Source organism: Pteropus medius, unplaced genomic scaffold, assembly GCF_902729225.1.
Source record: "Pteropus medius unplaced genomic scaffold, Ma_sr-lr_union100, whole genome shotgun sequence".
NCBI classification, from domain to species: domain Eukaryota; kingdom Metazoa; phylum Chordata; class Mammalia; order Chiroptera; family Pteropodidae; genus Pteropus; species Pteropus medius.
This window is the reverse complement of record NW_024350926.1, coordinates 10,490,906-10,518,419: the sequence shown is the minus strand read 5'-3', so window position 1 is coordinate 10,518,419 and position 27,514 is coordinate 10,490,906. Positions and strand designations below refer to the sequence as shown.

The 27,514-nt window shown below is 47.7% G+C and overlaps 1 long non-coding RNA gene across 2 annotated transcripts in view; it reads left to right on the top strand.

Moving 5' to 3' along the window:
- The window catches only part of LOC120585540 (uncharacterized), a 42,197-nt gene extending 21,110 nt beyond the window's left edge, over positions 1 to 21,087 (top strand). Inside the window, exons 2-4 of one of the 2 annotated variants that reach the window (XR_005648407.1) lie at positions 8,306 to 8,547; positions 13,091 to 13,139; positions 20,789 to 21,087. This is a non-coding gene — a long non-coding RNA (uncharacterized LOC120585540). Of the gene's footprint in view, positions 1 to 8,305; positions 8,617 to 13,090; positions 13,140 to 20,788 lie in introns of both variants that reach the window. The other variant, XR_005648408.1, reaches the window with a different exon arrangement.
- Positions 21,088 to 27,514: the final 6,427 nt, after the last annotated feature.

Sequence of the window (27,514 nt, the reverse complement as noted above, 5' to 3'; positions counted from 1 at the left end):
CCTTCTGTCCCTTTCTGTTAAATAGGACACATACCTTACAGGTTCAGATGGATATGAACGTGTTTTATTTTATTTTATAAAGGATATACTAATGTTAATTGTTTACATCATTGAAAAGCGAAGGCAGATGTTGTAAACAAACGAACGAATAAAAGTAGGAATTTAAATAATTGAACTTTGGAGGCCCTGGTCCAAAAATACCTCATCCTAGCCTGAATTCCCTCCTTTCTGTAATTAAAAGGCCTTACGTTCTTCCTCCAAAAAGCAAACGTTTGAAATAGTACATATTCCCTGTCTTGTTAAAGAAGAGCTCTGAAAATATTCAGGATCCATTCGTCATTCACATATGGGTGTTCGGCTAGAATGTTTTAGTGGGAAGTTACGATAACTACACTGAGGGCCTCTGGAATGCAGCCTGTTCAACAGCGAGATGCCCGGCAGCCTGAAAAAGGTTCGCATCTAGAAACCTACCAGCTTCTGCAGAAAACTGGTTTTGAACGGAGCGGAATCATTTGTAGTTATAGAATTCTTGGAAGGAGATGGGCTCTAAACGTATAATCGAGGTATGTAGATAAAAACATTTAAATAGATTTGAGACTTTTTAGACGGAACTGTAGAATTGTATCACCATGTGCAGACATCCTGGAAATCTTTTCCCATAGTCCTGAGATCAGCTATTCACTTTCGGATATAATAGAGCTTCCTTAAATATATCCTAAGAAGAATCTCATCTATAATAAATCACACCTACGTGGGGACAAAAAGTTCTGCAAAACATTTATGATGCCGTAGCCAGGTCCATGGTTTATCAACTCCCTTTGTGATATTCGGAATCTCTTATGCTCACAATTTAAAAAGTAAAATGGCAGGTTGGGGCGAAATAATTTCCAAAGTTCAGCAAGTACTTGAACTTTTTTCAATCGGAATAGATATAGTTTAGAATTTCTTCTATAGTAATTTTGCTCAGATAACCGATATGAATAGTGATTTATTTATTACTAAATCATTCTAGCTAACTCATTTCTTTTAGACACTAGCTTACGACTGCAACCCCACTAAAGCTAACATTTCAGAACGGCATCAACTTATTTTTCCTTCTCAGGCAAGTCACTCATATTATGGTGACTATCATTTATGGTCCAAAGCAGGACACTCTCCTCTGGAAAAATGCTAGACCAGATGACGTATCAGGAGAGCAGCATGAAACCAGACTCTGGGAAGTAACTGCCGTGGTGGGGGGGTCACGCTGCATCATGGCTGCCCACACTCCCCTGGGCACAGCATGGCCTGCAGCAGAGGCAAGAACGTGTCTTAGAACAGACGCATCACCCACCAGTTCTTTAAACTAGAAAACTAGGACGCGTAGGCCTCCTTCCAGCCAGTTCCCAAATCTCAATATCTTCACTTCCCAAGTCCATCCACTTCCGCCCACTCCGCAATCACTGTCGTAGTTCAGGTCATCATCATCGAGCATGGGCCTATCGCCACAGCTTCCTGCTGGCTTCCCATTTTTCCTCCGACCCCTCCAATCCACTCTTCATGCTGATGCCTAATCTTTATCACCGATCACTGGGTCCCCGCTGTCCTCGTGTGGGTCTTAGGCTTGCCCTGCGAGGCTGCCGGTTGGACATGTCGCTAGCCACCCGCCCGGCTCAGTCACCCCGGCCACTCTACTCCTCACTCTTCAGCATACCCGCTTCGTGCGGTTCCTGGGAGACACCTCCCTTTCACTATATTTCACATAAATGCTTCCTCCTCCTTGCTCCCCGTTCTAGCCCGACCACCCCACTCCTGTGCCTGAAATGCCAGTCTTCATTATTTAGAAAGGACTCCCTGCAGGAAACCTACCTCTCCAGAGGCCCCAAGCCCTTCCTGTGTGTAGCCCAGTAATCTCTACTTCCCTGTCAGAGCACTTAACAAACTATGGGTCGCTTCTTTGTGTGAAATCCCACTGGAGTGTGATCTCAGCGAGGGCCTGCACTTCAAACGGTCCTGGCCTTGACCTCCAGCAACCTCTTTTGCATAATAATTCAAGAAAACCTCCTTGCTTTCATGAATGCCAGCCTGACTTTGTGGAAATTTCTCATCCCCGGCCTCCAGTCCCATTTTTATCTCCTTTTGCAGATCACAGTAAATAGCTAATCGTCCTCTCCTTCGCTCCCCCTGCTCCAGGGCTGCCCCTCCAGTGGAAGTGAATCCCATGTCCCTCGTAAGTGCCCCAGGGCAAGCAGCATATGGAAAGGAAAACTGGCTTAGTGCCATAAAAAATATAAAGTCAGCAGATTTTTCTTTCCTCCTAAATTTAACCCGATGGAAAAAAGTGCTTACATCACCAAAGCCTAGAGACCCCAGGGAAATCACTGACAGCTGATTTCTCAGTCTCTCCTCTGAGGACGGCTGTAGAAGGCACATGCCTCCAGTTACCTAGACCTGGATTCACTGCTGGGTGAAGGTGCTTAAAAATCGTCCACTACTCTGCAGATATTCATTGAGGTATGTGTACGATCACTGTGTTCTTATTTCAGATTTCAGAGACTGTCCTTCCAACACAGAAGGACATAGAAACATAGCCTCCTCCTCATTTGGGAGATTACCTCGTGGGCACAAAAATTCAGCTCATGTGAAAATAAACAGTGAGAATAAATTTAGAGAAAACAGTGCAGTGATCTTGCGGCGCTACAGGGTGAGGACAGCCACTTCCGTCTCTGGCTTCAGTGCATCTGCTTCCTCAAGCTGTCTCAGGCCGGACCCCGCTGAAAATTTCATGGCTGGGGCAATAACCAACCGGACGAAATGTTGCCATTTGGAACCAGCGTTCCCAGAATGAAAGAGAAAAAAATTTGCCCTTCGGATTCTAATTTTAATAGCCCTTTTTTTTTCTCTGTGGCTTTCCGTTCGAGGTTGGTTGAGAAGGTCCAAGCTCCCATCAGTATACAACCAACTAGATCTATTAGAATAAACTGTTCGTATTTTAGGAAAATGTTCAGTATGCCAGTGTTCTCTCTGTATTCTCAAAGATAAATATTTTCATAAATCTTCCTGGAGGAGCTGAGAAACACAGTGCAGTGCTTATTTGCACGCAGCACAAGTTAGCACTGTGTTAAGTAATTCGGATGGACAGCAGCCTAGGCTCTCCACTTCCTGCCGTGATTACAAGGGAATCCCATGCTTCTAGGTCCCATGCCGGATGGCCTGGCTTTGCCTCCTCCTGTAACCCACCGTACTCCTCGCCCGCACGCCCCATGTGCCCTGGCCTCCTTTCAGGTCCTCAGACACCTGAGGTCCTTTCTGTGCTGGGCCCTCGCATGCCGATCCCTGTCTGGAATGCTAGTCCCTCACCCCTTTCCATGCTGGCTGTTTCTTAGACCTTAGATCTCAGTCTGAAAGTCACTTTCCAGGAAAAGCTTTGTTTGAATACCTGTTTCCTTCTCTCCTATTGTTTTCAAACCTAGCTCCCAGTTTTTTTCTTTCCTAAGGCTTACTCAATTTGTCATTATTTGTTTGTTTGTTGTCTTTCCTACTAGACTGTAAACACCTGAGGGTAGGAGCCACCTCTAACTTATTCACTATCGAACCCACTGTCTGTGCGGGGCCTGGCACTTACTAGTGTCTGAACATATTATATATTTGTTGAGTAAATGTATGACTATGTGGACTGAGAAAGTATATAATGACATCGGTTCTATGAGTTAAGTATTGCTTTAAATGGATTTATATTTTATTAATCTCAAATATCAACATACTTTTAAAATATTAATATAGCATAATTATTGAATTACATATACGTAGATATCCAGACCACAGTACTTGATTAAAGATCAGTTTAAATAGTTTCGAGAAACTCAACTTCTCTAAGGATAGATGGCCACTAGAATAGATGTAGAAGGCTTAGAAGTCGTGCTAAAATCTTGCTTGTGCTGTGACACACTCTAGAAACTGCCTTTTCATTCCTTCATTCATTTTTAAGAGATCCTTGGTAAAAACATTTTCTTCCTGAGATTTTTCTTTTTAAGCATAAGCAGTCTACCGTCTTCTGTCTTCAAAAATTCCAGTAAATTCAGAGTTAGCTGGTTCTTATTAATTGAGGTTTTCTTGCCCCAAGCGATCCCTGAAGTCTAACCTTTGCTTTTCTCTAATTTAATTTTCTTATGCAAATGCCTTATTTATTGAGTTAACCTTTATTTAACTCCTACTAGATGCTATGGGGACCAGGTGAGCTCTCTTTAGTAGTCCATGGCCCAGTGGGAAACGGGCATAAACAGTTGTAGCTCAGTGTAGTCCAGTGAGGGAGTTGCCCCCTTCCCCGCCAGGAACCGCCTCACCCCACCGGAGGGCCTGGTGGGCGGTTCCTACAGGAGCTGGATCTTGCAGGCTGCGCAGAACCGCGGTGGGAGAAGTGGGGGCCAGGGGCGCAGCGTGCGCAGGGACACTGAGCCGGAAGCGCGCCACGGCGTCCGGGAACCCGAGCAGCTCAGGGGCCTGCAGCTTGAACTTGGAGGTTGGAAGGGTTTGGTTGGCGCTCCAGCGCGGGCAGGGCTGGACGCGGGAAGGGGCGCGCATACCTTGTCAGAGCGCTTGGACTTCACGCTCCCGGCCATGGGGGCCCAGCAAGGGGCTCTGTGGGAATCGTGTTAATAGTTAATCTCTAAGAACATGTGAATTGAAAAATTTTATGTAAATTACTTTCCATTTTTACACTACGAGCAGTTGGGAGAGACATATCATAAACAAAGACTTCAAAGGACTTGCGATCTGGCACGCCTTTAATTGTGTTTATTCCAGACACTTTCCACATCAAAATGGGCATTTACGATGAAGAAACTCGCTGTTGTCCATCTTTCGTCCTGATGTTTGTTTAATAGAAAGACTCAAAAATCATCCAATTATTCTTGGAAAATGTGCATGAATGTGTGGTATTTGGAACTCTATTTTAGAACCCAAATGTCATAGACATCTGGACACAAAAATTATGCAAGAGAGACCTTTAGAAATGTGTTACTAATTATTGGCTCTTCCTCGCAACGGCACAACCGAGCCTTTGTTACAGGCGCCTTGTGCAGTGCTGCTGTAGACTGCGGCTTTTTTCACGTTATGGTTTATTTTTCTTAAGATATTCTCTATAAGTAGCATCACAAAGCACTTCATAGAGTCAATAACAAAGCTAGTAAGCATCAGCTATAAATTGTGTTCGCAGTGACAAATGAACCAAACGATAGCTTAGAAAAAAAATCGCATAAGGAAGAAAGAGGAGAAATATGATCAAGTTAGCTGAAGAATTGGGGAAAATTGAGGGCAACGAGCTATAATGGTGAGGCCACGTGTAAATCAGACTTAGGAGAACTAGATTCTAGTACTAGTCTTATAATTTCCCAAATATGTGTTTTAATCCCTAATGTGCTCTAATTTTTATTTATAACATGAAAATTGTACTTTATGATATTTAAGTTCTCCTTCTCTTCTAAAATACAGTTTTAACAGTTGAACGTCTCGTGCGTTCAACCATTATCAGCTACCCTGCGCCAGGAAAGATGCTCAGCAGTAGTGCCTGGGAACGAGGCAAGATCCTTGTTGAGCTTAAACTCTAGTGGGAAGGGAAGGAAAACAGAGAGACAGCTATAAATAAAATAATTACCGTTAGTAGCAAGTACTATGAAGGAAATAAGTTGGGATCATGTTCCAGAGAGGGACTGGGTGGGTCACAGTCACAGGGATGGGCAGCGAATGGCTGAGACCTGAAGAAAGAATCAGATTTGTGAAGTCCAGGAGTCAGGCGTTGCTGATGGAAGGTACAGTGCCAAAGACCTGGGCCGGGGCCGCACTAGACGTCCTCGAGAAACACAGAGAGGCCAGTGGGATTGGAATATAGAAATGACTGGAAGAAGGACAAGAGAAGAGGTGAGCTAGGCCATGTAGGTTCTCATGGGCCGTGCTAAGGAGTCTGAATTTTATTGTGAGTGCAGCGGTCAGCACTTGGAGGAATTTCAGCTGGAACGTGACACAATCTAATTTATTTAAAAATATCACTTTGATTGTTGCGTTGAGGCTCGATTGCAGATGGCAGAGTTAAAGCGAAGAAACCAATTCCAGAAACTACTGTAAAATGCCAGATAAGAGATAGTGGTAACTTGGCCTAAGACAGGGAGGGGATCTAAGTCCTTGTATTTAAATGTGATGCTTTAGAAGCTGACTCAGATTTAAGTCATAAATCCAGTAACCCTGTCTTAAATTCAATGAAAAATAAAGGAGGTCAGCTAGGATGTGAGTAATACTGAATACATTTCATTTGCCCTGAAAATTTTTGTACTGAATTTGAGACCAGGCATATTTGGGGATTTTCACTCAGGGTTGCAAATCAGTTAGAAACAGTAGTGTATTTAGAAAAAAAGACATCAGTTATCTTTAGGATAGCTTGATGACTTAGCAAGGATTTCTAATAGATATCGCTATCTAGTTCTATTAAAAAAATATGAATCTATTCAGCGATCTATTTTGTGATGCATGAGAGTAGACATTTTCAGAGGATGGTCTTACTTTGAACAATTCTGCCAAACCATTTCGGTGCAATTAAACAATTAGAACTATCTTTGAAAAATATAAAACATATCTATTTCTACTCCTTTTTCATTACATTTTTAAAGTAATACCGAAAAATACACTGGCCAATAACAGTAGAAAATCAAGACATGTTTTTTAAAGTATAGTTGACATATAACATTATATAAGTTTCAGGTGTACAATATAATGATTTGACATTTATATATCTTACCATGTGATCATCTCTCTAAATCACCTGTAAACTTATCACAATATTATTGACTATATTCCCTTTCATCGTTTTCACCCACCCCACCCCAAAGTTACTCTTTATTACAGTTTACAGAAAAAATTGACAAATCTCTAATTTTCTCAGGCATATTTGATTAAAACTCCTTCGTCTTAGGATCTGTTATACCTCTGGTGAGCTTTTTTCCCAGGCAGGGCCAAGTACCAATTCTTCGCCTCATCTAAAAGTCACCTTTTCCTCACTACTCAAATAGCCCTTGGAATCTTCCATGTTTTTCTATGAAGTTTTCCTGGGCTTCCAGAGAGCGGAAACCGCCTACAGGAGGTCACTCGGTGTGGCCCCGAGGTCACCTGTGGCTGCGCCCCCTGTGCGGTGGGCTGGCATGCAGAGTGTCAGGCTAGTTCTTGTACCGGTGCTGCCACCAGTGCACGAGCAAGTCGTCTCTGTTTTCTGTGTCTCTGTCTCGTCATCTAGCTGGAAGGTGGATGTGTGTGTGTTGTGTGTGCGTGGCGGGGGAGGGATGGTGGCGAGGGGTGTGTAAGACCCACCTCATCTTCTCTGCCAAGTAAGATCAAGTGCGATGATGCACCCGAAAACTCTCTGGATGAATACAAAGCACTGTAGTTTTGAAACAATGCTTTGTGGAGCTCTCACGAAGTCCAGGCACTGTGCTCAGTGCTTTATAAGATTTACATCACTTAATCAACAAACAAGAAAGTATTACTAACCCCATTTTACAGAAGAGGAAACAGAGGCTTAGATCAGTTAAATGCCAAAGGTCCAAAGGACGCTGTCACATGACTAGTCACAAGGCAAGTTAGTGGTGAGCCGGGCCAGGATCCCAGCCCATCTGGCTCCGGTACCCACCTCCTCAGCCCTGGAACGCGCTCCCGCCTGTCCGTACGTGTAAGTCAGCGTTACCCATCTCGTTTATTTTTACGAATCCTAAAGACACTTATCCATAATACAGATATTCTAATTTACTAATTTTCTAGCAACTCACTCAACTTACTTTGCTGTTCATATACTACACATCAGTATGTTCTGTGAAACTGTAACCTTCTTAAAGATAAGTATAAGCTGTCTTCCCGAGCATTTTACGACGTGAGGAGGAGGAATCAGGAATCGAGGTTGGAAGGGACTATGAGTAAATGCATTGAAAAAGGACCCGCGAAGTAAATGACCCTCACAGAGTCACCGAGAGCTTTATCGAACATTTCTCAGTGGCCGGTTTTAGTATAGTTAGCACCGAACTATGCTAATACTGTGTAAAGGTCATTTTAAAATTTGCGTGTGGGTAGAAAAAGTTGTGAGTCACATACTGTGAAAGAGGCTTAGTTTTTTTGTGTGTATTATATAAATAATTAGAATCATATTTGAGAAGAGTGCCCAAAATGCAGCAACCAGGATTAAAACCTTAAATAAATAACACATTGAATAATCTCTTTCTTCCTAGGAGCTGACATTGGTATTTATCTGTACAGTAGATCAAGACCATGTGTTTTTGTCCCTATTATACAGGCGTGAAAGGTAATGCAGAAGACGCACGACCTGTGCCCTTCAAGGCCATGAACACTCGTGGCCAACCTCGGACGAGAAGTCAGGCAGCTCAGGAATGAAGCTAACAAAATAAGCAAAGTCAGCTCATAAGCCACAGAGAAACTTCCGTGCACACTCTCTCCCGAGCCTCTAGACCACAGAACTCCTAGGAGGAAGGGGACGTGAACGGGGAACCTCTCCCTCCGGCTGCTGGCAGTGGCCAGGTACGACTTCTGCGGGTCACCTCCATCCTCTGCCTTTGAGTGGTGGCGGAATGGGACTTGTCGTGACGGGTCAGTATGAGAAAAATCTGCGTGTTTAACTTCACCGCTTCCTTTTCAGAAGATTGTCTTGGTGCCGTGGTGGTCGAGACCATCGTGGGTTAAATACAGTCAGCATCTAGGGAGCTTCCGGTGGGTTCTTCCGGAATGATATTCTCTGAGAATAAAGCCAGACTGTGTGAAAATATGGAAGATGAGACCTGACCTCTGCAGCTGAGACAGATTGTAACTGGAGGGCTCACAGACAGTGGCCGTCGAGCTCCCCTCTGGGTGACGGTTCTCTGGTCCACCTCTCTGTCAGGTGACGGAGAGGAAGTGGCATCTAACTAGGTCACACCAGGACAAAAGGCCAAGCAGTGAAGGTGGCTGGGAAAGTCAAGAGTGAGTCGGGTTTGTTCTGAGGCCGCTGTTTATCATGTCCTCTTTCTAAACAAAGCAAAACAGAATCGTTAGCGGAAGGCGAGGACTTAGGCGTGGGGGTGACCACACCCATCCTCGCAAACAGAGTCGCAGTGTGTCTCCATGCCGGAGGAGGAGGAGGTCATTCTCTCTGCAGGGCACAGCCTGGCCAGGTCCTGGAGAATACTTGCCCCCTGATAGAGAGGAGACAGAGGGTCATCTGCCTGTTTTCTGGTGCAGAAATGTCACATAGACCAGCAGTTTCCCTTTGCTCTGAGTTCACACTCGACAAGTAAAGTCGCCCTCCGATATCCCACGTTACCTCCCGTTTAAGGCAGCAGTGGAAAGGAATGGGTCTTTGAACACGTCTGCATCGTTTTGTTGTTAATTAATACATTTGCATTTTGTTTCATATCTTAAGTTTTTATAATATGACTGTCGAGGTTAGTAGTTAGGCCTAATAATCCCGTCACTTCAAGTTCATTTTCAAAATCAAATTCCTTGGGCACACCTAGACATATCTGGACTAAAGAAAAAAAAATGTGTGAATAGGGCAGAATCAGGCACATGCGTTGGTCAGCTCACTCTTCTCTGATTCCTTTACGCCGTAATGATTTAACTTCAGTAACAGGAAGGTTTTTGCTGTAGGTAAAACTATTTTTGCTTTTACTCCACATCTGAAGACAAAGAGCGAGCACATACTGTAGGCGACAGAGGCAACGAAGCGGTTTTAACGCCAAGCATCTGGCCTTTGAAAACGTTTGCATGAAGAGAGAAACACCTTCAAGCGGTAGCCATGCCTAACATCGTTTAACCTGGCTGAAGCCCGTTGTACCGCGTCGATGAACGCGGTCGTTCCTTACAGCAGTCTGCCGGTTTCGTGCCAGGCGTCGCGGCCAATGTGTAGAATCCGAACCGACCAGGGCATGCAAATAAATAACTGTGATAATCAGCGTCGGGTCGTGAGCCCGTGCCCAAGGCACAGTGATGGCGAGGGACAGAGACATCCCTTGTGCTCGTGAGGCCAGGAAGTCTCCCTTTGACCCAGGTTTTGAAGGGGACATGGTGCGTTTCCTTCTGGGCCTTGGGGGCGAAGAGAATGCCAGGTCGAGCACATGGCCGGAAGCGACGCCTGGGAGGTGCCAGCCGCGTGATGGGAAGAGGCGGGAGGACTGGCTGCTAAGGACTTAAATCGGGTGGGTGACGGGGCGGGGTCGTCGGTGACATTTAAAGTAGAGAAACAAGATGATATTGTGGAAAGTACAGCTGTCGTGACAATGAGGCAAAAGCGAGCAGGAGGAAGGATGACCGACTTTAGAATTCAGCCGTCGTACGAGCCCGGAGAGCAGCGGGCAGGTGGAGCAGGTGGGGCGGCCAGAATCCGCGGGGCCTGGTGACAGATCGCGTTTGGGGGCGCAAGAGGGAGGGGCTCGCAAGTCTGCTGAATCACTGACTTTGGACGCAGGGGTCTTCCATTATGTCTTCCTCCGAACGTCACACGTTATTCACTGCGAGATGAAAGGTGCACCTGCTCTGGGGAACGGCGCGGCTCTCCGACTGAGGGAGCCCCTAGATTAGAGACCCCCGCCCTGCCCCACCCCTGCTTTTCCTTTCCTTTTTGCTCAGGAAGCTGTGAGATCTGGCTCCGGGCAAATATGTATATATAACTAAAACAGACGTATTGTCCTGGAGGAAATGATGAAAGCCAGAAGGTACAATTAAACATACTCGGGACCCAGAGGGGTAGGTGTCCGTGGCTTTTCACAGACTGTAGCTGTGCCGTGTGTGTACAGTTCTACCTGGTTTTCATTAAGCAGAGAAACTGGTTTTCAATGGCAAAAACATGAAAACTTAGTTAGTTGCAGGATAACCAGAGACTCGTGCTTGAAAATTTAGTTGTGTGTTAGCAAAATCACATCTCGACTTTTTCTACCAGATACAAATAATGAAACAAACGCGTCATTCTCAATAAATACTTCATTCTTACATTAGGGAAGTTTGAGAGTTAAAAAGTTGATGCGAATATTATTTCTCAGATTTTGCCATTTGGAGTTTCCTGTTGCTTTCGTGTCTTGCCCACCCCCCGCCCCGCATGGCCGTTCGGGAGGCGTTTCAGCATAGTGGTTAAGAAGCTCAGCTCTGGAGTTAGATGGTCCACGTTCAAGCACTGGCTCTGTCGCTGGGTCTCCGGGCACGCCATCAGTCGTCCCTGTCATCTTGTCACAGACACGCACAGGAAACTAATAACGCCAGCGTGATCTGTGAGCAGAGTCCAACCCCAGGGGCTGCTCAGGCCCCAGATTGCTGGGCCGACGCCCAGAATTGCCAGTTTAGTAGATCTAGGATGTGGACCAAAAAATTTGCATGTCTAAAAAACTTCAGGTAACAGTCTGGGCCCATACTTTGAGAAATACTGGTCTAATTAAAAAGAGAATTCATTTAGGAAAAAAAGAGACTAACATCCATTACAAAACGTGTGCACAGGTCGTCATAATTTCGTTTGAGAAGCCAAACTACATGCGTTGGGAAGTCCAGTGGCTGACGAGACTTTCATTTAAGTGAGAATCACTAATTGTGTTTCATTACTAGGATGACCTTGGCTTTCTACCATTCTAGGAATGCATGCCCATAATTAGAATGTGCGTTAGTCTCACTCAGAGAAACCAATATCTCCAACTCACTTTTTGCTTTTATTGCAGGGTTTTATGCTTGAACTTGAACCCCGCCAAGCTGTGAACCATTTAACCGGGATAGATGTAAGCTCATTTGTTGAACTCCACAAGTAAATCAGATCCCAAGTACCCTTTCCCTGAAGTGTGAACCAAATAAGAGATTTTTCTATTAAAACAAACAAAAAAAGATAGCGAACTAGTTCGAATTAGAAACAAACCTTTTGGTTTTTTAAAACAATCGAAATACAAGATTATATTTCCTAATGTACCAATTCATTAAAAACCAAACCAAACCAAACCAAACTGCGTAGATACCCATATGCTCAATAACAAGCAGTTGACTGAGATATTAAAGTCATAAATCCCTGTAAGAGGCTGAGTCCCGGCAAGAAAGAACATGCCACTCATGGGGTTCAAATCAAGACATTTTAATGAAGGGACCTCTTACGGAGATGTGCAGTGGCGGGGGGTGCGGTGTTGGGGGATGAGAGAGGGACGTTGGGGTCCAGAAGACCAGCAACAGCAGGAAGCCGTTACCACCGGGACCGGAGAGGCTGAGGAAGGGCGTGGGATGGCCTGAGCCCGAGAAGAGGCCCCGTGGGACAGGGCAGGAGTGTAGGTGTGGGGGACCACGCCCGCCACGCGCAGGTCAGGAGAGGGCTGCCGAGTCAAGGGCAAAGTGGGGAAGGGACACCCAGCCTCTCTCCCTCCTGGCCTCTGAGCTCTTGCGGAATCATCCCCCTGTCTGAACTGGAAGCAAGGTGTGAAGGGCGCCCGCGACCCATCTGCAGGGTCCACTTCCCGGCAGAGCCGGCGGGACGCAAGAGGGCAGATGGAGCCCGCCCCTCACTCCCCTTGTCCTAGGTGAACACGAGCCAACGGATGAGGTACTAGCTTCTTAGGAAAGTCCCCGGCACCTAGGAAGCATCACCCTCTAAACGTTAGCTGCTCTTACTGCCGCAGGCTGAGCCCTGTTTAAGTCCCTGGACATGAAGTGACTTCTCCTTGGCTAACACTGGTGACAGAGCCCACACTCAAATCCAGGTTCGTGCAAATTCTGCGGCGAGCGTCGACCACAGCGCCTTATAAATACGAGGCGATGTGCTCCATGCATGATTCATTTATAATTTATTGCGGATAAAAGTGCCTTTACTCTCTGGGCCTGACTGACGAAATCTGGAGCCCAGTCGACACCTTGGATATGAATATATATAAAAATAACATTAAAAAACTGATTTCAAAGACAATTTTACATGGTCAATAATAACAGTGACAGTGATGGCGACGTTAGTAATAGCAATAGTTAAATTTTTTGAGTGTTTATTATATGTTCAGCATTTGCTTTTTTCTAGTATTGTCCTAATGTAACCACTAATCCATGTCACCTGTTTTTAATTTCCTGTTCATTCTTTCAGGTCTCTTTTTAAACTCGGAAATAATCCACTTTGGAGGATTTCGTGATGGGTGAGTTAAAGAAATTTTACCTGACTCTGTTGGCCCTTGTCTGTCCATTTAAGGTTTTATAAAATTATTTAAATATATGTATAAAATATCCTAAACAGCCTTCCAGACAACAACATTTTTTCCTTATAACTGTTGGAGAATTTACTCATCCCATTATCCCGCCATGATACAAAGTCAGCCCTGAGGTCAGTGGCGTGCATTGGCCGTGGATTCAAAATTTGATTGCACGAAATAAGACATCTTGAAAGTAAACATAGTTAGCTCCTTATTTGTGTCACGACAGCTTTTTTGGCAACAGATTTTAAACAACGAGATGGCATTTACCCTCGAGTCTTCGCGTTTTAGGTTTTCAGAGTCTCAGTTCAAAGAAGGTACAATCAGTAAGCTGGAGCATCCCCCGTTCCTTTCCATCAGCTAAGGAAACAAACGAGAAGGGGTTTCCTGTGGGCTGCACTTCAGTTCCCACAGTGCCCGTCAGCTCCTCTCTGAGGGCGGAAGCCATGATCCGGGCAGGGCCGTCTAACCAGTGGCTCGTCACGAAATTTCAGTTCTCCGTTGGCAGTCAGGTTTCAGAGCTGTTAAAAATTCTGGGTAAAAGCAGTGTCACAGCGATGGCTCTATTCGAAAACCAGTCACATCAAAGAAAGAAATCCTCCGTGCACGCCCTGGCCTTTGCTCTCTGCTTTGTGGTCTAGTCACAGCATCGATTGGCCCAGAAGAAATGGCCTGAGTCGTAAATGGCTGAGCCATATGAAATTGCCAATATTTGGTCACTAATCGGTGGTCCAATGCCGGTTTGACACTGGACAGCAGTTTCGTACGGTGCATCCTGCTGGTCCTGGTACCGATGGAAGCAGTTAGTGGAGCAGCGCCATTTCATCCACAGCCTCTTTTAAAACTCATGCCAGCGGAAACGTAATTGATTTTGCACATTCTTCTAATGAAGGTCACTTCTGATTTTTTCCCCTCTTGTTAAAAACTCCAGAAATCTGTGAAATTAAGATTTTCAGGTGTTTATAAAGGATTTACATGTGTAAATTTCCCGACCAAATTCCCGGCACATAGTAGGTGCTCAGGAGCATTGAGTGATGAGGTCTCACCACAAAAGTCACCAGTGGGAGTACAACTGGTCATAGTAGTTTCATACTGTGATATGGTCTTTGCTGGTTACATATTCTTTTAAACACATCATTTCACTTAGTTTAGAGTCAAATTCCCTAAAAACCTATTCTCGGCACATGCGACCGAGACGCGAAACCATGCAGCAAGTATTTAAAAGGTAGAATTGCATTATTGTTTACATGCTCTTCTAACGGTTAACAGAAGTTGAAAACAAAGGGAGGGTTTTCTGTGCATTCGTACGAACTGGATTTTTAAAAGTGCCCTAGTCGCGATGGTTTCTTCCGTGAGATGATTTCCTGCACACGGGCGTCAGTCTCGTGGTGAACTCGAGGAACTGACTTATGTGACGAACAAGGGAACATCAGTGTTTGTAAACATGGAGCGTTTTGAAGAACGAGACACTGATTTTATCATTATGGTGCTCTACTCAAATTCTCGCTTATTGTCGATACCCAAATTCTTACAGTTTGGCAAGTTTGTTAAAAACCCTGTAAGTTATTTTCTCTTCGCTGCTGGTAAAAACAGGACAATGTGTGATGCCGGGGAGGGCGAGGCAGATGACTCGGCTGGCGGCGACAGCCCCACACGTGGTCTAAAGGTGCCCTTCGGTGTACTCTCCGTAGGCAGATGTTTCGAAAGGGTCCCACACACCTTCACAAGTCCGTTTTCCCCGCAGTGACCTGGCTGTCACCACACCTACAGAACAGGCCCTAAGCCCCAGGACTTCTGAGCTCCAGAGCAGAGGACGTGGGGCGATCGATGGTTTGGAGCCGAGGCAGAGACAGGCCGTTACGGGCGCCGTTTACGTTGGGTTCGGCAGGTCTGTGCTGCCTTCCGAGTAGGTTCCAGGGCGGTCCCAGAGCGGCTGCCACACGGGCCACGCTGACTCCGAGCAGCAAAGCACGAGGCAGCTGCACTATTTTGACCTACCGGAATCTCAGAGGCGACGAAACCAGGCTCAAACGTATCATCTTCCCCCCAAACCAGTCTTCCTCTTGACTTCTTATTTTCTCCGGCACTGATGCCCCCCTCAGCCCAGAGTGCTGCGGGGCCCCTCCTCACCCCCCCACCCCCCGTCTGGATCCGTTCTGCGGTGTCTGTGATTCTCCCCGGCGTGTCCCATACGCTGCCCTGTGCACGCTGCTGTCCGGACCCTCAGCCCGCCGTGCCCCTGCGACTCCGGGCACCAGCGTCGTCATTCTAAAGCAGCGCATTTTACGTCAGCTGCGGAAGAGCCACCCGGACAGAGCGTGGAGTCTCCGCCCCGGGAGCCTCTGGCCCCGGCTCCCACCCGCCTTTTCCTCCTTTGTGAACCTGGCGGATCACCTGCAAACCTCTGATGCTTCCGGGTGTCCCGACCGGTCCCCGGTGCCTGTGTGACTTCGTGTCACATGACTACTGCCAGGTGTCCTAAGCATCAGAGGAGCCCAGGACCAGTGGCTCCATGACACAAGTGGCATTTTGTGGGGCCTGGAGGGCGATAAGAGTTTCTACACAGACGCTTCTACACTTCTGCATCATGGGATCGATTTAACGGGCATTCGACTTTTAGTAGAAGAAATCCGGCAAGTTAAAAATTCCAGTGACTAGATTAATAACAGCCACGAAGAGCATCCCCCGGGCCGTGTTCCCATGGCGCTCTGCACAGCCCAGCAGGTCCTCGTGGCCCTTGCTTTCTTGTTTCTCTTTTGCTCTTTGCTGCTCCCCAGGGGGACGCTGCCATGTTCGTCTGTGTGTCTCTAGCACCGAGTGTAGAACATGGGACCAGGCAGGCCTTCGCTCAGGAGGTCCAGGGCGTGGAGCCTGAAGATACACAACGTAGGAGCCCCCTCTTCGAGAAGTAGAATACCAAATTCTCTAAGTTTTCAAAAATTTATGACATTGAGAATACATTGCTAGGGCCTCTCATAGGAACTTGGAAGGGGACCGTGTGACTACGGGGGAGAGGGCTGGGTCCTGAAGCTCAAGCTGCATTAGCCACACGGGAGAACCATCTCTGCTTCTAGTAACTTCTTTGTTGTCGTGGTTCATATTACTATGTCAATGAAAGAAAGAACGAGTGAATCCCGGTGATTCACTCAGGACGCTCGTCCCGGGGCCCTCGCCCGCCTTGCTGTCTGAGCCGAGCGAGGGCGCCTGGTGTCACTCCGCTTTTAGGGACACAGTTTCCTGCAGCTCACACCCTGGGGAGGGGGGCACGTTAATTCTCAGGGATTTATGGGACTTTCAGATACCCCTGGGATCACTCTTTGACAGCAAAACCTTCACTCACTAATCTAGTGAAGACAGCAGTTTTCAAGCTGTATGTTTGTATTTTCAAACGAAAACGTTGCCTTTTAACACCACCATTCTCGAAAGCTTTCGAAGTGTTCCAGGTCTTTCCTTCTAAATGGCAACTTCCCTATGATATCGAGGTCTTTAAATTCAGTTTATATTCTTTTTTTATACTGTTCAAGGAAACGTCTTACAGCCAATTTCACAAGAGGAAACACCTCTTATAAAAGTATGAGGCACCTTTGTAGTTTCGTGTAGTTCTGAAATATTATTATATTCAGTAATATATATATTACATATATATATATGTATACATATTTCACGCTGTGTACTTCAGCAGCAAAAGTTACTAAGATGCATCAGTATTTGCTACTTGTGTGAATCGGGGTGGCTGAAAGGTGTATTGTTTGACGTCTCCCTATCTAAAGCTGGTTCCCCCATGCCCGTTACTGTGTCACCCTATTTGCTGCATTCCTAACAGTCGTACCAAAATGTTACTGTCTTGCTCACATCTTTGTTTGCTGTTTATCTAGGCACCTGCTAGATGATGGATAAATACCCATCAATGTAGACTCATCTTTAATGACACTGCTAGTTGCAAAGACCCTTCCATTTCCCACCAGGTAGTTAGAGTCTAGCAAAACACTATGAAAAAGGAACCACGCCCCTGGTCGACTCCTGCTTGCTTATCACACCAGCCTGAAGGGCGAAGCTCGCGGGAACCCCTCAGCGCCCTCCCTTCCCCTCCCTTTCCTCTGTGCTCTCCACTTTCATCGGGCCCTAAATCAGCTAGTTGTCCTTGGCTGTCTTTGTTCGTTCACTCCCTCTAGACTGCTTTTCCCCAAATCCTTGCCCAGCCCTCGTAGGGTAAGACTTGGAATCATGACTCTCTTTAGACCTCTCTGGACCTCAGCGTCTTCGTCTGTAAAATGTAGTATTAAGATGGCCCCCTCAGTGGGCATGGCATCGTACGCCTTCACCGAATGGCAGCCACTGTCATTGTTTTTATGATCGATTTCTTCCAAGCTTCACCTCTTTGGCTCATCTCCAGTGATTGTTTAAAATTATCGATAGTGTAAAAATAACTGTTCAAGATCGTGTTGCATTTGTATGTTTTACTTCTAGATTTAGATCTAGGTTCTTTGGAGCCAAGTCTTACTCTGTTACTCTGCGTACACTGCTGTTCGGGCCTTCTATCTAAATCAGTGGTTGTCAGCAGTAAAATTAATCCATGTCCCTCGAAGTGGCACCTAAAGAAAGTGCGAGATGATTCTCCTGCCTGTTCATGGGTTTTCTGCTTTTCCTGCCTGCGTAATATAACTTCAGTGCCTCTTCTAGATTTGAGACTTTGTAGGCTCTTTCCTCAGCAAAGATGACAAAGGAAGAAGCCTTTCATGTATGCTTTCTGTAAGATTTTTTCCCAATTGTTAAATCACGTAACTTCTTAATTTCAAATCGCGATCAGAGTTTCAAGACCTAATTCATGCTGCCACTCACTATGGCAGTCAATGAATGGGGACAACAGAGAGGTGACCCTGTAACCTGGAAAGGAGATGACTTTCACAGAACCAAACTGGGAGCAGCGAATCTATAGGCTGGGTGATAGAACTAACCCACCCTAAGAGATAATTTGTGAATATAAAGTTGAATGGATTAGGGAACAGCCAGATTTTATCGAGGGTGGAGGAGCCTTGAAAGCTGTTTGCTATTCAATTATATTACACCCTAACAAAGAAAGAATATGTTAATTAAGAGCTGGCAGGAGATGGCACATATGGAATCTTAAAGAAGGAGAAATCCAGTAAGAAAGATTTGGGGCAGAGTTTATCAAATATTCTTTTGGATAGAGATTGTCATGTGCAGCGACTGGCCACACAGGAGTTATGACACACTCTGCAGGTGGGCGAGGCTAGCTCTGAAATCGACATCATCTGCTTAAGCTCACCCCCAAGCCCACCCACCAGGAGCGGCTCTCTGAACAACCTAAGCCACCTTCGGAAGGTCAAGTCAGCCTCCTAGCACCTCTGTGCACTGGGACCCGGAATGCGCTCTAGAAAATTACCAGCCTTCATCGGAAGTTCGCATTCTGACTTAACCCTCTGTCCCTCACAGAGACAGATCCAGAGTTTGCGAGGCTGGACGTTTTCGAAGATTGGGGCGGGGGGTGGGGGCAGGGACTCTCATTGAGAAAAAGGATAAAAATGGCGAATATGAAATTGTTTCCGGGGATTTGGAAGAACAAAGTGAGTGGGCCTGAAGCTTTGGCTTCGTCAGCACCATGGCGCAGCCATTGCAGTTGGGTCGATGTCGGTTCTGGGAGCCCGTCAGTGCTGGGCGAACCACCCCGCAGAGCTGCGGGCCGGGGCCAAGGAGCCCTCGTCACGGCCCTCGTCACCTTTATAGTGCAAGTGCAACAAAGTCTCTTAAAAACGATTTTGGTGCTTTGATTTGTCTGACCCTTTCTACCCATGTCGTCATTCTGTTCAAACCTACGGAGACTCTTCCATTTCTTAACTCCTCCCAGATTCTGTCTACTTTTCTGTATTCCGAATACATAGCACTATGAGATAAAGCGCAGAAGGAAGAAACCCTGACGATCTGCCTGTGCCCCAAGCAAGATTTAAACGTCTGTTGGCCAGAGGGAGGAGAAACCTTGGAACGGTGGGCATGAGGGAGACTGGGAATCGAGACACGCTTAGTCCAGCCCGAAAGCCATCGGGTGGGGCCGAGCGAGGCTGCGCGTGGCGCGGGCGAAGAGCCGATGTGGTGGCTCCGGTGGGGTCTCGGAGCCTAAGCAGGGGGAGGGCCGTGTCCTTGAGAAGGCGCTTCCTGCCGTGGGGGATGGGGAAGAGGGCCTCCGCACGGCACGCAGGTGGTTGTGGCAGCTCGAGCAGAATGGTGACACACAGAGGAATTCATCAAGTAAGAAAATAGCAAGGAACGGTGTTGGGCTGGGGTTGCCGATAGGGGTGTGAAAAAGAGATTCAAATACACACATTCGAGTGTCGTCCACTGAGCGTGTCTGGGAGCAGTGGCACCCCGGTGGCATCGCGTGCCCCTCGCTTTCAGACCTTGGTTGCTGAGTGCCATTCTTCAGAGGTCCTTGGAGAGTTGGTTGACTTCAGTGCCAGAGTGAGGGAATTACGAGAGGAGCCTGGAATAAAGAAGTGTTCCAACAATGATGGGGACACAGAGTCCACCTTGCAGGGGCTCCTACTGGAAAAATCTGGAACGATTTGAGCATCGGAGTAAATGATAGTAACAGCTGTAATGCATTGAATCAAATAGGACACCATGAGTTCATACAGATATAAAAATTAACAGTTCGATGAGGAATGAATGATACATAATCTAAAATTGCAAAGGGAAAAAAAGGTAATTTCACAGTGGACAAGCCTAGCAGACAGGACCTTAAACAAGTGATCAAAGTTAATGTCACCAGTAAATGGTACAAATACAAATCACATCACTTGAATGAGATAAATTAAAACACGTCGTCACTTCTGTGATATTCCTGCCTAAGATATATAACAGGTGCCCAAACCGAAAAACAGCCTACAAAGTAAATGGCTCGTAAGCATCAAAAGGGCCATGGTTCGGATAGTAAAGGAAAGACTGAGAACTATTCCAGATGGAAATTAAAGAGGACATGATGACCGTAGGCCCTGTGTGCTTTGCAAGCCCTGGCTTTAGGACTGCACCCTGTGTCTACAAAGTACGCAGTCGGGGCATTGAAGGGACTTGAATGGAGTCCGAGAATTTTATTGAAGTGTCTATTAGCTATGAATTATTTTTATTGAAGTGTCTATTAGCTATGAATTTTTAAAATGTATTTAATAGCTTTTGTGTGTTTCGTGTTTCGAATATTCATAATCAGCCAAGGCTGATCTTAGTGTGACCTATTAGCTATGAGTACTGATGGGATAGGTGATTAATTTTGCTGTAATGGGAAGAGCTTGTTTTTCTTCTAAAATATGTGAACTGCTCTGTAAGCTTGATGGGAGGGGTACCTTTGGTAGGTCATCATCCCCCTTCACACAGAGGGTCAGCACTGCCGCCTTAGCTAAAGTGTTTTCTAGAAAAAACCATGCAAATGATGATAAAATGATAAATGAGACCGGTAGCGGCTGCTTCTTCTGGAACTTTGTCACAGACCTTTCAAATCATGTGACCAGAAGAGCAAATGGCTTTAATGATTTAATATCAATCCTATCGGTTATTCTTTTTAATTTGGCTTCTCTTTCATTCAACAGACTTTTATCGAGCCCTACTATGTGCCAGGCCCTGCACTAACCTTAGCAGAACACAGGTGCGAAAAAGGATCTCACAGCTCCCAACAGTGAGTAAAAAGTGGTCAGATGAGGAAGCCAGTATTTACTATGTAGCGAAGAAGTGGGGCACAGAACAGGGGACACTGGCCTCTGTGAGGGAGACTTCGCAAAAGGAGTTTTATTTAGTCGTAGACTCACATGGACTCAGGAGTGATATAAAGAGATCCTATGAACCGTTTGCCGGTGTCACCCAATGGTAATGTCCTACAAAGTCACTGTATGTCGACACAGGCGTGCCAGCGTCACTCAGACTTCCTCATCCGTGTGTGTGCGGGTGGCAATGTTCATCATTTCACCTGGTGTGGCTCCACCGTCACGGTCGAGGTCCAGGATCCCTTCACAAGGACCCTCTTACCGCTCCTTATTACCTCCCCGGCCCGCTTCGTCCTCCACCCTCCGGCCCTAACTTCGGGCAGCCACGAATCTCTTTACTCCTATTTTTTTTTTTCTTTTCAAGAATTTTGCGTTGTGGAATCTTGCAGTACGTGACCTTTTGGCTTCTTTTACTCAGCGCGGTTCCCTGGACACTCATTCGCGTTTTCGCGCGGGTCAGTGGTGTGTCCCTCTGTGCCGTGGAGGAGCACTCCATGGTCTGTAGGTACCCAGTGTAACGCTTCCCCCATGGAAAGGTGCATGAGCTGTTTCTAGTTTTTGACTATTACAGATAAAGCAGCTATGAAAATGCACGTACAGATTTTTGTGTGAGCGTAAAATTTCACTTCCCTAAGATAAACGCCCGAGAGTAAAATCGCTGAGTCATATGGTAGTTGCGCGTTTAACCAAAGAATGTTCCAGAGCGGCCGTCTCGTTTCACATACCCAGTTTCTCCGCATCCTCTCCAGCGTTTGGTGGTGTCACTTTCTTGTTTTTGCCATTCTGATAGTTGGGTAGTAACACATCATTGTGGTTTTAATTTGCATTTCCCTGATGATTAATGATTTTGAATATCTTCTCATGTGTGTATGTGCCCTCTGTATACCCTTCCTTCAATAAATTCATATCTTTTGCTCATATTCTAATTGAATTACTTGGGGTTTTTTTACTGTGGGATTTAGAGAGTTCTTTACGTATTCCGGATGCCGGTCCTTTGCCTGGTATGTCATTTATAAATATTTTCTCCCAGTCTGTAGTCTTTCCATCTTCTTCACTGGGACTTTACAGAATGAAAATTTTCAGTTTCGAAGAGGTTCAGCGTGTCATTTTCTCGTGTTCCGTCTCATGCTCGTGGGTCATGCCGAGGTCGTCTTCACCGGCCCTGGACCCCAGAGATACCTTCCTCTTCTGCACACGTCTTTAAAAATGTAAATTGGATCCCGTCAGGCCCTGAAGAGAGCCCTTAGCTGGCTTCCCACTGCATTCTGAACGGCATCCTCACTTTTGCTGCCCTGTGGTCAGCCTCTGGGCACTGTCCCAGCCTCCTGTCCCGCGGCTCCGCCCTCACTTTGCAGGTGGCCCCCACAAGGGCGTCCTTTCTCTTTGCCCACCTCAGGGCCTTGTGCGTGCCCTTTGCTCTGCCCAGAATGCGTCGTGAGTGGCTGGTTTCTTTTCACACCTTAAGACTCAGCTTAAATGCCACTCTGTCCGTGAGGCCATCTCAGACCACTGGAATTTTATGCGTAATACCCAGCCTTTATCAATTAGCTGGCGCCCCATGTTTTAGCACTTCATCATTGTTCATTCGTTAGTGTAGCGTCTGGTCCCTCACCAGACTCTGAATCCCGTGGGGACCAGGACTGGGTGTCACCCCTCACTCTGTCCCCCAGTGCTTGTTTCAAGGCTCAGCAAACAGTGTGCCCTCAGTAAATATTTGCTGAGGAGAATAATGAGGACATTTACAAGTCTTCCCCTCAGCGTACTGTATTTCCTGAGGAATTTCAAGAAGATTAAATCTTTATTTGGGACTGTAACTGTGTTGGGCAGAATTCTTTTTAGATGAACTCTTACTGTCCAGACTCTCTTAGGTTTATATAGTTTGTTTCAAGAATTTAAAATTTAAAGGAGACTTTGATAGAATTGTGCTATAGAAAAAAATGTAGGCACCAAAATTGCGTTTATGTGTCCTGATCACATGAATTTCTACTGCACTGGCATCAAAGACACTGTTCCCATACTCCAGAACCTTCTAGCCCAGTGAGGACCAGTGTGGACCGGTGTCTCAGCCATAGTCGTACACTCTGTAATAAGGACTGGGGATGCTCTTGGCGCACTGCGGGGGTGCACCTCACTCGGAATGAAGATGGGGGCGTGGTGTGCTGCAGAAGACTCTTCAGAGGAGGTAGCACTTGGGCTGGGTCTTGAAAGATACAGTGAGGTGAGCCAGATGTGGCGGGGGTGCGGGGTGCTGGGCGGCCAGCGGGCAGCTGGGCAGGAGGCGCTGGGCGGGCGCATCCGCTGTGTGGAGGGAGCTGAGCAGGGTCGGGGAGCCTCGTGCCCAGGTTTGCGTGTTTGATGGGTCGCGTTGGCAGCACCGTGGACGCGGGCCAGGAGGACAGTGAGCCTGGACGGGCGGAGGCTGTTACAGAGAGAGGCCTGAACTCAGGCAGCGGCAGGGGAGAGAGGAAGAGGAGGCCGTTTTGACTGGTGGAGGGTGACCTTGACCTATCGGTGGCGGGGTGGGGGACGTGACGTGCAGCGGGGGCTGAGCGCAGGCCTCAGGCTTGACCTGCTGGACTCTGGTGGTGCCGTGCTCCTCGGGCGGAGGCGTCAGTCGTGGGGACATGCGTCAGGTGCGCGGCCCTCGTGGGCGGGCCGTGGGGAATCCCAACAAGCAGACGCGTGCGCAAGGCCAGAACTCGGAGCGCACGTCATCTAAAAGGTGATGTTCCACATGCAAATAGCTTCTGGAGGGTCGTTTCACCCCAGAAGACTGAGAATGTTGAGGTTCCCGGGATAACCTTGCTGTAGGCTCGTGCTGGGGACCGCGGTCGTCAGGGAGTGACTCGTGTCCTCAGCCCGGTGCCATGTGCTGGAACTGGCAGATCTGGAGAGAGCCTGACACGAGGCTGCGCTGTCCGTGGAAAGACAGAGTTCTGCTTCTCGGGCAGCTGGGCCGAACCTCCACCAACCCCTCCTTTTTCTCTGGCCAGAAAATGTCGGTCATTTGTCCAGGGTAACCCAGTTAGACAGAACCTTAAACCTGGTCGTTTGTCTTTCCAAAAAGGAGAAAGCGAGTTGTGTTTTGCAGGTTGAGTTTAATGCTAGGGTTCAGGGTCCGGAGGGGCTGGGGTTGGGGGGCTAGGGGGTGGGAGGGGTCTAAACCTCGTAGGTACCCTCTCAAGCCGCTCCTCACCTTCTCCTGCGAGCCTAAGGCACAGGACGTGGTACCCGATACCGTAACCTGTGGCAGGAGAGCTCGCTGGCCTCGACGCAACCCACAGTCTTACTGGGCAAAGTCTGTGGGACGAGCAGCCCAGCGCAGAGCAGTCAGCTGCCATTTGGCGATCACCGCCCAGGGCACGATCCGAGGATCACGGGGACGGGGCCTGGAGCACAGTGACAAGCCCGCGCCTCAGCGGGAACTTGCAGCTGCTCCCAGGCCAGCCGGCCGTGGAGCTGACAGCAACGCAGCCGCCCTTCTTGGCAGAGAATGTTCTGTATCTCGCAAAATCCCTGAGGCAGGGTGCAAAGAGCAACTGGACTTTCCAGTAGCTCCGTGCAGCTGGGAGGTACAGTGAGCACAGACTCCCGGTGATCTGTGGGCTGGGATGATGGGCCGCACTCGACATGTCAGAGTTCACTAAGAATAAACAACACCACCGCCACCACACTAAGAATGCCAGCAGCAAAACCAACAAAAACTGCCCAGATACAGATGAATAAGACGTGGTCCCCCAGACGCGTCCGTACAAGAGCCCGAGCAGCCTTGATGACCTCGGCACGAGTCAGCCCTGCGTGACGAGGGCGCGGGAGGAGTGAGCATGGGCGCGAGCTCCCCCAGCCGCGCTCCGGCCTCGGGGCTGGCGGACGACAGGTCTTTCCCACCCGATGCGGATGGAAGTGGGGTCTAGGTTGAAGTCCCTCACCTGGCTCACGCTGACTCAATGCGTACTGCGTGCCGGGGAAGAGGGAGGCCGCGGCGCCGCTGCGGGAGGCGGATGGAGCACGGAAGGAGACGGGAGTCTGTTTAAAGATGAGTTTTCTGTTAAAATAATGGAGGCAGCCGGAAATGGGCCCGGCTGCTGCCGAGGGACTGTGTGCCCACCTCTCATCCCGGCAGGAAGTACATGATCCCCGAATGCCGGGGTCCCCAGCCTCTGGCCGCGGACCGGTATGGTCAGTGGCCTGTTAGAAACCAGGCCGCACAGCAGGCCAGCAGCGGGCGAGTGAGCGCAGCTCCATCTGCGTGTGCAGCCGCTCCCCAGCGCTGGCATCACCGCCTCAGCTCCGCTTCAGATCATCAGGCCTTAGATTCGCATAGGAGCTCCGGTCCCTGGTGCCACAGAGATTGGGGACCGCTGGCCTAATGAGAAGGAAGCCAGTGGACCATCGGTGCAAAAGCAATAGAATACTTCCTGTTGCTGCCCTGACAGAGCATCATTTTTTAAACAGTGAAACTGTATCTACATGTCGATATTCCGTAATCTGGCATTTGATCTAGTGAAGAGAAAAGCTCAGGTCAGGTCTGAAATAGCAGGAAGTACTAAGGTCGTTGGGTATGAGAAGATGCGGTAATGTCAGAGAAAATGTAGAGCAAAAAAAAAAAAAATCATAATTTCTTTACAGAAGAAACCAGGAAGTCACCAGCATCTGGAGTTACAGCATCTAAGAGAAGCTCCTCTGTCTCCACCGTCGACTTGATAAAATTTATTTTACGACATTGTAAAATAGTTTCTTAAGAGCAGAGTTAATCAAGGGACTTCTACCAGCTTCTTTAAAAAAGGTTTAGCTGAGCCTTCATCTAATGATAAATTAGGATCCCATAATATCACGCCGACTCTGCGGCTGGCCCGAGACTCTCTTTGCCTTACTAATCCCAGAGCAAACAGAAACCTGACGAGCAGTAGTATTTCCACTTCTCAGCAAACGTTCTCAAAAGAACAGACAGTGATAAGAACAGCAACGAACCGTTTTACTGCCCATTGTAAATTAGCAATTAAAACTCGGAATTATTTATCATTAGGTCGGCAAGCATTTTTTTGTTTTGGAAGTATTTTTTTCCCTTGTCGTTGAAGCCTGGGACCAGAGAGGTAGTATTTTTCTGTCAGCGTAAACTGATAATGAAATTAATCAATCTCGAGTGCTCTTTTCTATTCATTTGGAAGCGACAACACGGCCGGCCGTTCGGAGAACCAACGCTGAACTTCACCGTCTGCATTCCTACCGTTTTGCCACTGTCCTTCAATAAAATGCCCTAGAAACCCCCCACGCTGGCCAGATTGGATGAGGGTGGTAGGTGGGGAAAGGCTGAGGGCTGGGAGACATCCCAACGCAGAGAGAGGTCATCTCCGTTCTACGTGGACGGGGGACATCAGGAAAGCTTTGAGGTACACAAGCGTTTCAAAAAATCATCCTACAATTCTTATTTGGTAACGCAGATAAAACTTAATTTTCTTAAGTGACACAAACGTGTGTGTCATTTGGCACCGTGGGCTGTCCTCCCAGCGGCCAGGACTGCTGCTCGTCCTGCCTGCAGTGCGTGGCACCGAGAGCCCCTCCGAACCTCCTGCTCACACCCTGCTAATGGGATGAGAGGAAGAAGGTGGCACGTGGCCTGGACCACGCGGAGGCAGCACGTGGAGGACATGCTGCCTTAACGCTCCTCCGCTTGGGGCTTTTAAGAGGGTCCTCACCCAGTTTCTCTTCACCCGAAGGACCTCGAGTGGCCACAGCCCCCAAGCACCGCTGCTCTCTGACTCAGTTCCCTGTTTTTATCCTTCCGCCATTTCGAGCAACTTGTAAACGCCTGTGCTTGTTGGCTTGTTTTCCCATCTGTCCCCCTCTGCAGAGGTAAGCAGGACCCAGAGCACGTGAAGGCTCTTTTGTGAGGGGACTCAACTCCGGGAGAAAAGCAGAGCCCGTGAAAAGCTTTAAGCAAGGGAGAGAGAGGGGTGAGGTTGTACCTGCCGCGGCTCCGCGGCAGGACAGTTTGAAGAGGGGAGAGAGAGGAAGGCCCGTCAGGAGCCTGCCGAGGTAGCCTGAGCGAGGATGGCGGCGGCGTGACCCCAGCATTGAGCGTCGGGGCTGGAAAGCGGTGGATGGATTTAAGACATATTCAGGAGACTGCGTCAACAGACTTAGTGAATTTACACAGGGGGACAGGGAGGAGAAACCCAGCTGATACCCAGGTTTCTGGCTCGGACTGCTGAGGGACGGAGGACCAGCTGCCGTGGGGACACAGGCTCAGGAGCACTCCCGAGGGCGTGGCAGGGTCTGCTTGGGATGGATCGAGCTTGAGGATTATGAGAGGGGAATCCTCCAATTCTCGAGAATCAGAATCTTCCAAAATACCCGTGGTTATTTTTATTAATTATAGTGTCAACAAATGGTAGTCAAAGTGTCATTTCATATGCCAAGGATATTAATACTTACCCGGGTTAATTGGGGATGCAGGAGGGCACCATGGTTAAGAGATGCGCTCTGTAGTCAGAGTCATGCAGAGTCCCCGCTCCGCACTGCTTCGCTGTGTGCCCTGTGGCGAGTGGCTCTGCC